At 41.4% G+C, this 12,788-nt stretch overlaps 1 non-coding gene across 1 annotated transcript; it reads left to right on the top strand.

The window, feature by feature from the left end:
- The first annotated feature begins 5,400 nt into the window (after positions 1-5,400).
- On the top strand, positions 5,401-5,507 carry LOC134343161 (U6 spliceosomal RNA). Its single transcript, XR_010017201.1, has one exon. It is a non-coding gene; the product is annotated as a U6 spliceosomal RNA (small nuclear RNA).
- The last annotated feature ends 7,281 nt before the right edge of the window (positions 5,508-12,788 follow it).

Here is a 12,788-nt window from a genome sequence, read left to right as displayed (position 1 = left end):
ATGACAATGATATCCTAATGCAGTGTTTCGTCCCAAGACACTAACTCTCCCTTTGTCTGCACAAAGTTTTTTCTCAGTATTCCAGATCCCAGCATTTGCAGTATCCTGTCTTTCCATTACTTTCTATCCATTCTTGACAAGGTGAACAGTTGCACAATGGGTAGAGCTTCCATCTCGTGACTACAATAAGCCCAGGTTCAATCCTAGTATCTAGTGCTGCCTGTGCAGAGTTTCTACATTCTCCCAATAACCGAATGGGTTTCTGGTCCGAACCCCCATCCCAAAGATTGTGCTGGTTGCAAAACCAGTTGATTGCTGTGAATTACCCCTAGAGTAGAATGGTGCAGTGGAGACTGGGTGGACCTGTGAGAGAGAATGGGTTGGAAGGAGGTCAAGTTTAGTCAAGTCAAGTTGCTTTTATTGTCATTTCAACCATAACTGCTGGTACAGTACACAGCGAAAACGAGACAGCATTCCTCCAGGACTATGGTGCTACATAAAACAACACAAAACTACGTTAGACTTCAGGCCTACACGGGACTACGTAAAGTGCACAAAACAGTGCAAGACAGTACAATAATTAATAAACAAGACAATAGGCACAGTAAAGGACAAATTACAATATAATAATAAATGATGTAAATGTAAACAATGTAAACAATGTTTTAGCAGGAATTGAGAAAGGAATGAGCAAAAATTGCAAAGGGAATGTTGTGGTAACTGAGGAATGGGATTTATGAGATTGCTCTGAGAGCCAGCATAGAGCTAATGGGCAGAATGGCTTCTTTATTGAACTAACTAACTGCTCTCTCTGTTACAGAAAACAGATCTACCATATTTATGATAAGCCCTAATAATCTTGGTGGAAGATTGTAAAAAATGAATAGCATAGGTAAACTGCCAGTATCTTTATCTCCGGGGTTAAACATTGAAAACACTTGGGCATGCACTAAAGGAAAAGGGGAGAAATGGTCAAAGGAAATGTGAACGGCAAGCTTCTTATGCAGAGAGTGGTGGGTACCTGGAATACATTGCCAGCGATGCTGGAGGAGGCAGTTATGACAGAGGTGTTCAAGAGGTTCTTAGATACCTGCATGAATATGCAGAGAATGGAGAGATATGCACCCTACCTCTTTGTAGACAAAAGTGATTAGTTTAATTCGGCCTAATTTGTTCTGCATGACATTGTTGGCCGAAAGGGCTATTCCTGTTCTGTAGCGTTCTATGTTCTATCGTTCCCCCCCCCACCCACCCTGGAATTTTCTGCATCCCAATCTTTCAGCTTTCCCAGCCCTGCTGGTCTCTCATCATAACTGGAATCTCTCACCCCAAGCAGCATCCCATGAACCTCCATTATTCTGCACTTGACGCAAGACAGTGTTTCATTGGATGTATGTCCTGAGGCTTCTATAGATGCTAAATAAGTGTTTCTTTCTCTCTCTGAACCATCCTCTTTTATTGTCATTTAGTAATGCATGCATTAAGAAACGATACAATATTTCCTCTGGTGTGATATCAGAAAACACGGGACAGACCAAGACTGAAAAAAATAACAAAACCACATAATTATAACATATAGTTACAACAGTGCAACAATACCATAACTTGATGAAGAAGTCCATGAGCACAGTAAAAAGTTCAAAGTCTCTCAGATGTCCCACATCTCACGCAGATGGGAGAAGGAAGAAAAACTCTCCCTGCCATGCCCAACCACAATCCGACTCTGAGTTTTCCGAAAACTTCGAGCCTCCGATCAGCTCTCCAACACCGAGTACCAAGCACCATCTCTGTCCAAGCGATTCGACCTCAATCTCCATCGCTAACAGCAGGCAAAGCTGGGGATTTTGGGGCCTTCCCTCCGGAAGATTCTCAATTGCGCAGTAACAACAGCAGCAAATGGCCGTTTCAGAAATTTCTCCAGATGTTCCTCTGTGCTTTCACGTCTGTCTCCATCAAATCAGAATTGTCCACGGCCCCTATTTAACGGATACGATATAATTTTCACCGGAGGGCTGCGCACGCACGGCGCGCTGCACTCTCTCCTCCCTTTCTCCAAGAGTTGAAAGTCCTATTTACATGATTCATTGCATTGTAGAATACACAGCAAAAGGAAGTCACACACACTATGTGCCCACATTAGGATTTATGATCTACCCTAAAAAGAGCCTATTAAGAGAGGAAGATTAAGAAACATGCAGCTTTGTTCAGTTGATTGCCATTTGTAATCAATACATAGGAAAAATGTATTGAAAAGGCACAAAATCTGCAGGAACTGAAATAAAAACAGAAAATGCTGACATCCATCACTAAGGACCTTTTCCATCTGCAGCATGCCCTAGTCCTGTTACTATCATCAAGGAGGAGGTACAGGAGTCTGAAGACCCACACTCAAGATTCATAAACAGCTCCTTCCCTTTTGTTATTAGATTTCTGAAAAGCTGATGAATCCCAAGGGCACCACCTCAGAATCAGAATCAGGTTTAAGATCACAGGCATATGTCGTGAAATTTGTTAACTTAGCAGCTGCAGTATAATGCAATACATGATAAACATAGAAAAATAAATTAATGAATTACAATAAGTATATACAGTATATGTATATTAAATAGTTAAATTAAAAATAGTGCAAAATCAGAAATAATAAAAAAATTGAGGGTTCATGGGTTCACTGTCCATTTAGGAATGGGATGGCAGAGGGGAAGAAGCTGTTCCTAAATCGCTGAGTGTGTGCCTTCAGGCTTCTGTACCTCCTACCTGATGGTAACAATGAGAATGGGTGATGAGGATCCTTAATAACGGACGCCACCTTTCTGAGGCATAACCCCTTGAAGATGTCGAGGATACTACGGAGGCTAGTACCCAAGGTGGAGCTGACTAATTTTATAGCTTTCTGTAGCTTCTTTCGATCCTATACAGTAGCTCCCCCTCCTCCATACCAGATAGTGATACAGCCTGTCAGAACACTCTCCACGGTACACCTGTAGAAGTTTTCAAGTGTTTTAGGTGAAAAACCAAATCTCCTCAAGCTCCTAATGAAATATAGCTGGCTGCTGTCTTGCCTTCTTTATAGTGCACCCGTATGTTGGGACCAGGTTAGATCCTCAGAGGTACTGACTTCTAGACACTTCATTTCTGATCCCTCTACGAGGACTGGTTTGTGTTCCCTCATCTTACCCTTTCTGAAGGGTAAGAACTAATTACTTATTTGTCTAAGTTATGGTAATTTTATATTTTTATACTGTACTGCTGCCACAAAACAACAGGTTTCTTGTCATCTAAGTCGGGTACAGGCTGAATTGAGGATCTGGGGTCCAGGCTTCAGAGAATATCAAAGCAATTAACCAGAATGTTTGGACAATGATTTAGACGCTGTGCCAGATTGAAAAGGTCAGGGTGTCAGAGACCGAGGTGAGGGATGGGCCAGGTCAACTCACTGCTCCACTCTGAGCTGAACCAAAGGACTGGGGATGGACTCTTTGTGGACCTCAGTTCAGTTCAGTACGTCATTTGTTTTCGCTTATTGTTTGCATGATCTGTGTTTTTCTCTTTGTGCATTGGGTGTTTGACGACCTTTTTAATGGTTTTTTTTGGTTTTCTTTGTTTCGTGGCTGCCTGTTAGGAGTTGGATCTCAAAATTTTATAATGTATACATACTTTGTTCATCAACGTACTTTGAACTTTGAACATGTAGACAGTTAAATGGAGACATAAGGGACTGAAAATGCTGAAATCTGGAGTATCTAGTGTCAGTCCTGCTGCAGGGTTCAACCCGAAATGCTGACCATTGCTTTCGTCCGACTGATGTTCCTTGTCATGAAGCATGCTGGCAATATCGGAACCCAAGTATGGAGGAGAGACAGACTCCAATGTAGAGATGGAGATGAGAGCTTTGTCATACTAATTGCAAAAGAACCAGAGATTCAGCCAAATGATACCGCTAGAAGTAACATTCTCAAAACTAGGACATAGCGATTAGCGCCAATCGGGCGTCTGCTTAAATAATACAGGTTACACGGAATTCTCGGGCCTATCAAAAGAAACAAGCTTAAACAGAAAGGACCAGGACACCATATTACAAAGAGCAAGCCGCTCAAGAAAAATACAAGGAACTCTAAATGATTAATGACTGTTGTTAAAAACAACGATTAGCCAATTCCGGTGCTCTAAAAAATCTTGAAACACTCTCCTGCACCCTACACAGGCCCGTAGGGCTCATTACATCACGTACCACTGAGTTCCTCAATCTTTGTTGCTGAGGGCATTAAATATCCACTGTTACTTATCCCTGGAGCGGGTAAGTGGCAAAAGCATCAAACAGAAATTCATGGTTGTGTGAATGAGAATGAGTTGCAAGGATACAGGAAAATAAAAAGAGGAACAGTTCGGATCAGATTGATCTGTGTTGTAACAAATATATTCTAATCATTAAGACCTTACATACCCCAAACTGTTTTCCAGCAGAACAGTTTATCTTCTTTTTTAAAGATGAGAGGCCACACGCAATTTGCAATAGAAAGATGACAAATTCAGGAGCTTTGAATCTTAAGCTTGCTTCCAACTGTAAAATAAAATGTATTTTGTAATGTTTGGTGATGCCTTGTAAATGATTAGCTAGGCTTTAGCAAAGATTCACAGAGTAGATTGCTTCCCTGTGACTCTGAGGAATCCTCATTCAAACAAAAGCCAGGACCAGAGATCTGCCCGTGAACGGAGGAATGAATGACAGCATGGAAACGGCTGGGAGGAGACGAGGACTAAGGGAGTGACAGAAAATTGGCCGAAGGAATTCAGTGGGTCAGCATGTAGTCACTTTCCCAGAGAAGGGGAACCAAAAACCGGGAGGGCACAGGTTTGAGGTGAGAGGCAAATTATTTAAAAGGAACCCGAAGGGCATTTTTTTAATATCATGCAGACAGTAGTATGTACAGTGTGTGGAATGAGTTGCCAGAGGAATGGGCTGAGGCAGGTACAATAAAAAACACCACTTAAAATACATTTGGAAAGGTACATGGATGGAAATATTTAGAGGGCTAAGGGCCAAATGTGAGCAAATGCGATTAGGTTAACCGGACATCTTGGTCGACATAGATGAGTTGGACTGAAGGACATTTTTTGTGTTGTATAACTCGTTGATTTATTGCTCTCTATGGCGCTAACTCATTCTTAATTAAACTGGTGACCTCTTTTAATTTTCCCATTTGTTATTCATATCATTTTTCCTGTTATCTATTTTCAATTCTATTGCTATCTAAAGGCACTTAAGTATCTGTCAGTTGTTTAAGGGAAAACAGGTTAAATGCTTGGACAAACTCAGATTATTTTCCCTGTGTATATAAAAATATACTATATAAAATTAGGCATAGATATGGTAGATAACCAGACTCTTTATCCTAAGGCAGAAATATCAAAGAGCATAAATTTAGTATATAAATTGGAACAATGCAGAGACGATTAGCATGGCCCTGCACAAGGATGACTCACAAATTAATGAAGAGTCCATATTGTTTCAGGAAGCTACTGACGCGATGAAGGAAGCTGTGAACACCACTGGAGATAGAAGACCTTCTTTGCTGCCCTAAACACCAGCAACATAACGGAAAAAAGAGATAACTTTAGGTTGGGGGGGGGGATTTTAAAGGGTAACTTTAGGTAACTTGAGGTAAGGTTTTTTTTAATACAAACAGTGGCAGGTGCCTGGAATGACCTGCCAGGGGATGAGGTGGAAGCAGCTGTAATAGGAACTTTTAAGAGGCATTTAGACAGGCGATATGAACAGGCAGGGAATTGAGAGATATAATCCATGTGCAAGAAATTGTCGCTAATTTAATTTGGCTTTGTGGTTAGCAGTGATATTTTGGGCCAAGTAGCTTAGTCCTGTGTTTCTGTTCTATGTTCTTCGTTCTTCATGTCCGAAGAGTTATGTCCTCAGCGCTGGGCATCACTGCCTCATGAGAATGGGAATTTTAATGATCCCTCTGGAAACATTTTGTACAGACATACATCCTCATCACAGTTGGGAATTCTAATGCTTTATACTAAGGCCACTCCCCCCAGTGCTAAACCCCGCAACCTCAGGTGACAGACTCTCACCCGTCAATTCCTCTCAGAGTCTCACGTGAGATCATCTCATTCTTCAAAACTAAACCCAATCAATGTAGAACTAATTTTTCTTCTTAAAGAATCCATAATCTTAGAATTTATATTCCTGGATGTTCGATTGTATTCGAATCTCCACATGCCATACTTACATCTTTACAATAGCACGGATGAAGGCCACTCAGTCCATCAGATCCATGCAAGCAAATTCTATCAGTCTCCTTCTCCTTCTATCTCCCTGTATCCCTGCAAATTATCCTCTGGGACAGCAATGTAGAGGTTAGCACAACTCTTTGCAGTACCAGCGACCAGGGTTCAATCCCCACAGCTGCCTTTAAGAAGTTTGTACATTCTCCCCGCGACCATGTGGGTTTTCCCCTACTGCTGTGGCTTCTTCCTCCAGTACAAAGATGTACCAGCTGGTAGATGAATTGGTCATTGCAATTTGTCCTGTGAATAGGCAAGGATTAAATCAGGGAATTGCAGCGTGGCATGGCTGCAAAGGCCAGAAGGGCCAATTCCATGCTGTATTGCAATAAATAAATAAATAGACCTGATAAATATCTAGTTAATATTTCTTCGTAAAGAATCCATAATCTTAGAAGTTATATTCCTGGATGTTCAATAGTATTTGAATCTCCACATACAATACTAACATCTTTATAATAGCACAGAAGGAGGCCACTTGATCCATCAGATCCATGCAAGTAAATCCCATCAGTATTCTTCTCCTTCTATCTTTCCGTATCCCTGTAAATTATTCTCTCTTGATTGCCCACCGACCCTTTAGCTCTTTTTGCCACCCAGCCACTCAATGGCTGATCTGCAGTGCCATCCCAGCTTTGAGGTGTGGATGGAGAGCAGAGCGCCCCGGGGAAACCCACTTGGATCACAGAAAGAACTTGAGAACCCCTATAGAGAATACAGCCGAGGTTAGGGCCAAATCCGGGGTTTTCGGAGCCGTGAAGCAGCAGAATTTTTAAAAGACAGATAGAGAGGTGTACGGATTGAAAAGGCTAAGAGGAAGATGGGTCAAACGTTGGTAAATCTGGCCCAGCTTAGATGGGGCACTTAAAGTTGTTATGGACCAGTTGAGACAAAAGGGGCTACACAACTCTATATCGAGTACTCTGATTATAAATTACTACTGGGTCATCATGTCACCACATACCATGCTCCTTCCAACACATGCTCCCAATCCAACCATCTTTAGCATCAAAACTGTAGGGATCACTTCACTTGTTTTCATCAGCTCACACCTGTCCATAGGAGAAAATCATTCCCATTCCCAAAAATACATAGATCCTGCTCCTGATTTTGCAAGATCCTGCAGCACAACGATGTTTTTTTTAGACAGCAGCAAGTGCTCTGTGATGCATTGTCCCAGTCAAGTGTTATTGAATGGTGGGGAATTAGGTTATATTTCACTGTGGGTAAGTACGATACCTTGCAGATATTAGGTATATTATTCAAGTCTTGTGTATTACTGCAATCAGTCTTTCACATGTAAACTTTTTTTTAATGTAAAATGCTGTTATGTAAAGCAACATTTTTTTGTTTACACACTCACAGTGCCGTAAATGTCACTGGCAATACCAGCATTTATTGCCCATCCTTAATTACGGAGATGATGGTGCAGAACTGTCTTTGTGGATCAAAGGTTCAAAGGTTCACTTATTATGATCAAAGTATACAACTCTGAAATTCTTCTTCTCCAGGTGGCCATTAAAACTAGAAAGAAAAGAAAGGCAGCACAATCATCATCCCCCCAAAATCCCCCTTCCCCACACAAAAAAAATGAACAAAACTGGAACAGGCACATTGACCCCCAAATTCCTCCTCCTGCACAAAAAAAACCTATACCAAAGCCACATCCACACAAACAGCTTTTCCTTTTCATTACAACTCAACCTTGTATGTTGTTTTAGCGTTATGTGTAGAGTAAGGAGAGCAGATTCCCTTAGAATAACAGCAACACACTGGAGAAACTCAGCAGGTCAGGCAGTGTCTTTGGAGGAAAATGCCCAGTTGCCATTTTGGATCGAGACCATTCATCTCGATTTAAAGAAAGAGGAGGATAGCCAGCATAAAGATGTACAGGGAAGCGGCAAGATACTGGCTATCTCCTCTCTTTCTTTCAGTCCAGATGAAGGGTCCTGGCCTGAAACATCAACTGTCCATTTACCTCCACAGATCCTGCCTGACCCACTGAGTTCTTCCAGAACTTTGTGTTGCTCCAGACTCCAGCATCTGCAGTCTCTTGTATAACAGTAAACTAAGCATCTTTTCACAGAGTTATAATACTTTAAGTTTACAATTATATTGAAGCTCTGATAATCCACTAAAACATTGTTCAGAATTCCCACTGAGTTGGAGTCTAGCTCACTGGGGCTGCATTTCACACAGTCCCCTTAAAACCATCTGGGATCCCCTTCTCAAGCTTACCTGGCCCTGTTTCCCACACTCCTTTTAAACACACTGGGGCTCCATTTCACACGTTCAGCTTCAACATACTCAAACCTTCAGTCTTCTGTCTTTACCATGGTAGACACTATGCGATTGCAGCAGGACTTAGACAAACGGGATGAATGGACAAAAAAAAAGTGGCAGATGTTGGGAAATGTATGACAATGCATTTTGGTAAAAGGAAACACAGTGCAGATTATTATCTAAATGGGGAGAAAATTCAAACATCAGAGGTACAAAGGAACTTAGGAGTCCTCGTGCAAGAGCTCCTAGAAGGTTAATTCACAGGTTGAGTCTGTGGTTAAAAAAAAGGCAAATGCAATGCTGCCATTTATTTCAAGGGGAATAGAATATAAAAACAAGGAGATAATGCTGAAGCTTTATCAGACACTAGTCAGGCCACACTTGGAGTATTGTCAACAGTTTTGGGCCCCTTATCTCAGGAAGAATGTGTTGACATTGAATAGAGTCCAGAGGAGGTTCACGAGGATGATTCTGGAAATGAAGAGGCTAACATATAAGGAGCGTTTGGCAGCTTTGGGCCTGTACTCACCGGAATTTAGAAGAATACGTAGGGATCTCATTGAAACCTACTGAATGTTGAAAGGACTAGATAAGATGGATGTGAAGAGGATGTTTTTTCTGGTGCGGGTATCCAGAACTAGAGGGCACAGCCTCAAAATTGAGGGGTAGCCTTTTAGAACAGAAGTAAGGAGGATTTTCTTTTAGTCAAAAAGTGGTGAATCTGTGGAATGCTCTGCCACAGACTGTGGTGGAGGCCAAGTCCATGGGTATATTCAAAGCAGAAGTTGATCATTTCCCGATTGGCCAGGACATCAAGGGATATAGTGAGAGGGCAGGTGTATGGGGTTCAATGGGATCCAGTATCAGCCATGATGAAGTGGCAGAGCAGAAAATGGGCTGATGGACTAATTCTGCTTCTACATCTTATGGTTTTATGGTCTTATGGTCTTTGTCTAGTACTCTCAAGATCACTGATCCTGTCTCCCCCCACAGTAATTTTAGACAACAGGACCCAATTTTCCACTCTCCTTTAAAACTCACTGGGGTCTTGTTTTCCATACTCCCTTTAAACTCACCAGGGCCCCATTTCCATTGCTCCCTTTAAACTGAACTGGTTCATTATAAAGGTCACCTTACTACTGTGCAAGATTTTTTTTTTAATGAATTAAAGGTGTGTTAGGTTATCAATCTGAGTAACATCCAGTAGTCCAGAAAATCTGACAGTCCAGCACCATGAAGATAACGCTACATTATCAGAATTTAACTCTGCTGATTTTTATTCCAGATTTATTTTATTGACATGAACTATCTAGACTCCTAGGTGTAGCCTGATCTCATATGTCTCTGGGATTAGATGTCCAGGAGCATGGCCAGTAGGTTTACATCCCCTTCCAGCAGTAAAAAATAAAGAAAATGACTTAGTAAGGGCCTCAAATTAAGATCAATAGAAACTTTGCATAAATGTGCGAAGAGGCAGGCAAAGAATTTATGCCAAATCTGTCTCTAAGTAACGAGGAAGATCACATGCATGATAAGTCTGAGTGGTTGAAGCAGTTCTGCGGGACTGTGGAAATGAGAGAAAAACCACTGAAATAATAGCAGAAATAAAGCAAAATCTGCCATTGAAATAGGAAAGTATGATTGGTAATGCTTGCATGGTCATGCAGCAGCTGTGGGAAGAGAAAGATCAGGTTAAAGCTTACATCAGTGACCTCGCCTGGAGCTGAAATAAATGATAATGCAATTAGTAAGAACTATCATATCACCAAATTTCAGAGAGGTGCTTTGGATAAAAACTATTCAAATTTAGCCTTTGTGGATAAGTAATATGCTTCTGGCAAATTACCCAGTCATTGTGTTTATGGGATCTCATTGACATAGAGTTATTTAGCACTGAAACAGCTGTTTTGTTCTTCCAAGTCTATAACATCAAACACCATTCCTACACCAATCTATTGTATTTTCATCCACATTCCCAGCTACTCCCCTAGATTATACCACTCACCAAGACATTACAGTGGCCAATTAAACCGCATGTCTTTGTGACGTGGGATGACCAGGAGAGAACCCACACAGTCTGGCACAGTGAGGCAGCCGGTAAAGCTGCACGCTCCCAGTGCAGGAGATTTGGGTTCAATCCTGACTTCTGGTGCTCAGGTCTGGCCTCACTGGAGCTGCAAAGCAACCGCTTTATGAGCTACAACACTGGGACAATATTGTGCTGTACGCATGTTACCTCCCATAATTCCTACCCTACAAAGGAGCACATGATCAACTGTTGTGCATTCTGTGAGATCCTGTGGTCATGAAATGCTATTGTGTGTCAATCTGAGGTCCATATACAGTAGTCTTGACCTTATACTTCTGCTTCCTTGCTTATAGTAGCATTCTTTATCACTGAACAAACCTGCTAAATGTAAATATACAGTTAATATTAGATAGAGGGGTTAGAACAAAATTAGAATCAGAAACATTTTTGTATTCCAGGAAGTAATGGCCTGACAGAGTTGACGTGCATCCTATATCACCTTTTGGAATTGTTTCTTGACCCATGAAATAGCTTTCCACAAGTCACGTTTTTCTTATACAGACCTGGGTTGCCAGACTTAAATGCCTCAGATCTAGCCCTCAACTGACTATGAATCTATGGTTCATTCACAGCTTTTGGTTTGGACATGTACAGTAAGTTTTCGTAGACAGAGGGGACTACTTCCCTTAGCATGGTGGCTAGAAAGAAGCATAGACTTAAGGCAGAAGGATTAGAGTTGAGGAGGAGTGATTCTGAAGAGTGTAGAAATGATCTACCAGATTAGAAAGGATCTACTGCTTTCCTGGCCACAGCAGAGTTTGTCATTGAAATGTCGGTTATGGTGGATGTCTGTACCCAGCTGGAAGCTCAAGAAGAGTTTATTTGTGATCTGCCAGGTTGTTGCCTGTACCTGGGGGCCTGAGCTACAAGAACAGGTTCTGTAAACTGACTTTATTCCCTGGAATGCCAGAGATTGAGGGGTAACCTGATAGGGGTATATAAGATCATGAGAGGCATAGACAGGATAAAAGAACATAATGTTTTCTAGGGAAGGGAGAATGAAACCTAATAACTTGATAGGATGGATGAGGTGATGATGCTTCACTTAGGAGGACAGAAGAAAGTTAGCATGTCCTCTCTGGCTCTTACCATTTTTTGTTGACACATCATAGAAGTTTTAGATGCCATGCCAAATCAGCACCTCTACTTTGTGAAGATTTAGCATGACATCTAAAACTTTGACAAACTTCTACGGATGTGTGGTGGAGAGTATATTGACTGGCTGCATCACAGCCTGGTCTGGAAACACCAATGCCCTTGAATGGAAAATCCTACAAAACGTTCTGGATGCAGCCTAATCTATTATGGACAAAGCCCTCCCAATCATTGATCACATCTACATGAAGCATTGTCGCAGGAAAGCAGTATCCATCTTCAGGGACCCCCACCCAGGCCATGCTCTTTTCTCACTGCTGCATCAGAAAGAAGGTACAGGAGCCTCAGGACTCACACCAGCTTCAGGAACAGTTATGACCCCTCAACTATTAGGATCCGGAACTTCACTCAATTTCACTTGCTGTCATTGAAATGTTCCTCAAACCTACGTACTCACTTTCAAGGACTCTTCATCTTATGTTCTTGATATTTATTGCTTACTTATTTATTATTATTATTTCCTTCTTTTTGTATTTACACAATTTGTTGTCATTAGCATACTGGTTAAAAACCCAAGCTGGAGCAGTCTTTCATTGATTCTATTATGGTTATTATTCTATTATGGATTTTTTGAGATTGCCCGCAAGAAAATGAATCTCAGGGTTGTATATGTTGACATATATGTACATTGATAGTAAATTTACTTTAAACCTTAGAAAGTATCATATCCAGATGCATCACAGCTCCGTTTGACTACTGCTCTGCATGCGACCACAAGAAACTGCAGAGAGTTGTAGACACATGACAGAAACTGGCCTCCCCCTCATGAACTCTGTCCATACTTGTCACTGCTCAGGAAGGTAGTCAACATACTCAAAGGTCCCATGTACCCTGGACAGTCTCTCTTCCTTCCCTCTCCCATCAGGCAGAAGATGCAAGCTCTCTAAAGCACTGACCACCAGGTTCAAGGACAGTTTTGATCTCACTGTTATAAGGCTATTAAATGATCATCTAATAT

The sequence above is a fragment of the Mobula hypostoma genome, chromosome 2 (assembly GCF_963921235.1).
Source record: "Mobula hypostoma chromosome 2, sMobHyp1.1, whole genome shotgun sequence".
In the NCBI taxonomy this organism is placed as follows: Eukaryota; Metazoa; Chordata; class Chondrichthyes; order Myliobatiformes; family Myliobatidae; genus Mobula; species Mobula hypostoma.
The sequence above is the reverse complement of the archived record's forward strand: the minus strand, read 5'-3'. Positions and strand labels throughout refer to the sequence as shown.